This window comes from Salvia miltiorrhiza, chromosome 7, assembly GCF_028751815.1.
Source record: "Salvia miltiorrhiza cultivar Shanhuang (shh) chromosome 7, IMPLAD_Smil_shh, whole genome shotgun sequence".
Lineage (NCBI taxonomy): Eukaryota > Viridiplantae > Streptophyta > Magnoliopsida > Lamiales > Lamiaceae > Salvia > Salvia miltiorrhiza.
In genome coordinates this window covers 27,420,401-27,425,214 of record NC_080393.1, presented here as the reverse complement: position 1 = coordinate 27,425,214, position 4,814 = coordinate 27,420,401, and the positions used below count along the sequence as shown (strand labels likewise).

Sequence of the window (4,814 nt, the reverse complement as noted above, 5' to 3'; positions counted from 1 at the left end):
GTTTCTAGAATTATAATGCACAAATTCCCAAACAAAGGATAACCATGTATATTTGTGGGAATTTAGATAAAACCCAATTCACTTCTACCTACCTAAGTGTAGGCTACTTTCAAAAAAAAAGGGAAGAGAACAGAGCCATCTTCCTCACCCTTCAAGTTTAAATTCGTAGAGATTTTCAAGTAGCAGCTGCACTACTTTAAAAGAAGAAGGTGAATTTCTTCGATTCTATGTTTTCCTACAATTCTAGCTTGAAGAAAGTTTATTCCTTGAATTCTAGGGTTCTTCGAAATTTGGGGATTATATTCTAGAGTTGAAATATGACTTTAATATTGATATATATTATGTTTTTGATGTTCCTAAGCATGATTATGGTAGTTAATTATGAGAATTTTTACTTGATTTTTGATTTTACTCAAGTTAGCATAAACCCTAGATTTGAGTTCGGAAATTCTGATTATGTTCTTGAGTAATTGAGTTCATATATGAGTTCTTGAGCTAGAATTATGTTATATATGAATATATTATGAGTTTGCACCGTAGGGTTTGTGAGATTGATTTTGTTAGTTTAGTGAAAATTGGGGCTTTGACTTGAGAAGGTTTATATGCTATTGTTTGATGGAGATATGTATATTATAATGTGATTTTATTAATTATTGAGGTTAGAACAGCCCTACTACCCAATTCTTTTGTAAAGCTCTATTGTATAAACAGTAGGGAAGTGATAAAGTTGTTATTTTTATGCGCATAGTTGAGATTAGTAGCATTGATTGAGTTTAATTTTAGCTCATTGAGGTTTCTTTTTAAAGAGATTGAGATGATTGATAATGTTAGTTTATTAAACTATATATGCGTATTTATTGAGAGTTGATGAACATCATTTAACACATTCTTTTATCTTTCCTTATGGAATTTAGAGAAATGGTTTTAGTATGTTGATGATATGATGTGAGAAAATATTAGGATAATAAGTGAATAGCAAATATGAGTTATTGTTGTAATATTATATGAAACAATAGGGCCGGATGGCCCTATTGGTGATTGAAACTTAAATTTTGTCCACAAAATTTAAAATATCAATATTTGGCCATCTTTTATGTGTTCTACCTAATTTACCCTTTAATCCAATAGATCCAACAACTTCATTTGACCCGGATCCAGATTTAGGGATTATAACCCATGCCTTGTCTACCCCCAGACCCCCGACCCCACCCACCCCCACCACCCAACTAGGGCTGGCAATTTTCGACACGACACGAAAACACGACACGAAACCGCACGAAATTAATGGGTTAGTAACACGCACGATAAGGTTCGGGTCCTTATCGGGTCGACCTGATAAGGACCTGATAATTTCGGGTCGGGTTGGGTTGGGTTCGGGTCGGATTCAGGTAACCCGATAGTGATATTATTATTTTTATTAAATATTTATTTTAATTTTAAAATTTTCGATTTCTTTGTTTAGGCCTTAGGGTTTCATTCATTTCAAATTTCAATCAATTATTTGCACTAGAGATTGGTTGTTTGGAGAAAAAGGTATGAGTTTTTTTGTGTTATTAATGTTAACATTTTATATTATTGATATATATTTAATATTAATTCATATTTTTTTTCGTTCAAAGCCTTCAAAAGCGAAGTACCAGCATCTAAGTTAGCCGAAGACTTTCTACATGGCGATGATGAACCTCAAACCGAATCTTCTTCGGTCTCCACTATTTTTAGTTTGGCATATGTTGAATTGTTGATTTATTGGATATGTTGATTGTTGAGCATATGTGATGAATTTTGTATTTTTTTTTATATTATTATTCATGTGAATGAATCAAATCAAATTTGTGTTGTTATTAGGTCGTAATCAGATCGTGTCGCTATCGTGTTGTGTCAACCCGATTCAAATCGGGTTGTTATCAGGTCGTAATCAGATTGTGTCGCTATCGGGTCGTGTCAACCCGATTCAAATCGGGTTGTTATCGGGTTCGTGTCGGGTTCGGGTTGGGTTCGGGTTTAGGTGTATCAGGTTGGATTCGGGTTGGGTTCTAGCATTCCCTTATCAGGTCGGGTTCGGGTTTGGCCTTATCAGGTCGGGTTGATATCAGGTCGACCCGATAGCGATCCGACCCGCACGATTTGCCAGCCCTACACCCAACCCAAGCCAAAAAAAAAAAAAAAAAATTTACTTCCCCTGCTTGTCTACCCCCCAGACCCCCGACCCCACCCACCTACCCACCCACCCTCCCCACCACCCACCCCCAAGCCAATTTTTTTTTTTTTTACTTCCCCTGCCTTGTCTACCCCCCAGACCCCAGACCCCCGACCCCACCCACCCCCCACCCACCCACCCCCCCCACCACCCACCCCCAAGCCAAAAAAAAAATTTTTTTTTTTTACTTCCCCCGCCTTGTCTACCCCCCAGACCCCCGACCCCACCCACCCCCCACCCACCCACCCCCCCCACCGCCCACCCCCAAGCCAAATTTTTTTTTTTTACTTCCCCTGCCTTGTCTACCCCCCCAGACCCCCGACCCCACCCACCCCCCCCACCACCCACCCCCAAGCAAATTTTTTTTTTTTTTTTTTTTTTTTACTTTCCCTGCCTTGTCTACCCCCCAGACCCCCAACCCCACCCCCCACCACCCACCCCAAGCCAATAATTTTTTTTTACTCCCACTGCCCTGCCTACCCCCTGACCCCCGACCCTACCCCCCCCACCCACCCCCAAGCCAAAAGGAACTTTTTAAACACTTCCCCTAGGGTTTAGATATTCCATTTAGGGTTTAGATTATCCATTTAGGGTTTAGATGTTCCATTTAGGGTTTAGATTATCCATTTAGGGTTTAAATGTTCCATTTAGGGTTTAGATGATGCTGTTGTTTCTATATTTGTTCTGCATGTTTGGCACTTATGGCACTATTAGTGCCATAAGTGCTAAAAAGACCATTTTACTTTATTTTATTTTGGATTTTCGTTGGCACTTATGGCACTATTAGTGTCATAAGTGCCATAAAATAAAATAATAAAGTAAAATTTTTTGGCTTGGGGGTGGGTGGGGTGGGTGGGGTCAGGGGTCTGGGGGGTAGACAGGGCAGGGGGAGTAAAAAAAAAATTTCGTTGGCACTTATGGCACTATTAGTGCCATAAGTGCCATAAAATAAAATAATAAAGTAAAATTTTTTGGCTTGGGGTGGGTGGGGTGGGTGGGGTCGGGGGTCTGGGGGGTAGACAGGGCAGGGGGAGTAAAAAAAAATTTCGTTGGCACTTATGGCACTTATAGTGCCATAAGTGCCAAGCTTGGCACTTATGGCACTAATAGTGTCATAAGTGCCTAACCCGACCCGCGTGCCTGATCCTACCCGGCACGCGACCCGCGCTCCTGACCCTACCCAGTCCGCCCAATTAAGGGCAAAAACGTCCCAAAGCTATAAAAATGGCCAAAATTTGTGTTTTTTCAATGTGTGGCCATAAATTGTGTTTTATGCTTCATTTTGGCTACTTCAAAATTTTACTCATATTATATATATATATATATATATACATATATATTTTCTTACTTATTTTTCTTACAAAAAAAATCTTTATCTATTTAAAGGTTCCGGCTAGGAACGAGCCCGACACTAGAGTACGAAGTAAGAGAAACATATCAGGTGGGCTTACTAACTCAAGAAACAATGATGCATACTTTATTATATAAAGTTTAAGTGTATGCATTTATTTTCAAATTGTTGACTTGCCAATGTGTAAGTTTTGTATGATACCATCTACATAGAAGAACGAATTCGGGTCCTGAGCGAGTCAGGATTTTTGTACACATAGTGACGGTTAACCTTGAGTTAACTTGTCGTTACGTTTGGGAAGGAGGCCTACTTCTCAACGTGTTTATTGAGACTAGTAGATATGGTACATACTTACATGAGAACTTAGTCTGCGCAGACACTTTCAAATACTATGTAAAAACAGATTAGCAAACACAGGTTGCTTCAGAAAATCCATTGTGTATTGCTTAAAGTGGCAAGTTCAATATATAGCATTATCATGCAGAGTTTTAAATGTTTTCGGCATATGTTCACTAAGTGCTTGTGGTACTCAACCCTGCATATCTTTCTAAATGTGTAGGTTAAGTTTGAATGAAGATGGAAGTGTGCTGAGCTGGAGCTTTTTGTTTATGTAAATAGTGATAGGCTCAGGATGTTGTGTCTTCATACATAATGTCCAATGATGTACTCCGCTGCAACACTTTATTTCTCTTATCACTTTTGACGTGTTGTAGGATTTTTGAAAACCTTAACCTGTATGTGAGCTTGATAAATCTTGGTTATGATATTTATTTGGTTTAAACTTCTTTTGATAAAGTTTGGTGGTTATATATATATATATATATATATGTGAGTTAATTATTTATTTGTCTAGTTTCCTTTCCATTACTTTCCATCTCTCGTTCTCCACCCCAGTCGTACGATACCTGGTCTAGCTATCTTTCTCCTAGGCCAGGCTGCGACACATTCTTCTTCATGTTGGTCTTGGCCATTTCGAATCTGAATTCTGTGAAGAAAAATTTGCACAGAGTAATCTCACAGTAGTGTGCTGTGGATTTTGGAAGTTAGAGAGAATGCAAAAGTAATGGAAGATTGAGGAGTGGCCGTAATGGAGAAAGTGTGATCGTGGGAGATGAACAATTTCCTAGGGCAATCGAAAAGACGTGGGCGGTTTGAAATCTGCACGCCAAATCAGTTTTAATGAATTTTGACGTCCGTAATTAATGCCCGTCAGAGGAGTATTTTAAAATAAGAGATATAAACTGATATGGAATATTTGGCACGATC

General features: G+C 38.9%; 1 long non-coding RNA gene across 1 annotated transcript; it reads left to right on the top strand.

Annotated features, from left to right (window-relative positions):
* On the top strand, positions 1-4,361 carry LOC130995770 (uncharacterized). Its single transcript, XR_009092279.1, has 3 exons — positions 1-209; positions 3,584-3,638; positions 4,108-4,361. It is a non-coding gene; the product is annotated as an uncharacterized LOC130995770 (long non-coding RNA).
* Positions 4,362-4,814: the final 453 nt, after the last annotated feature.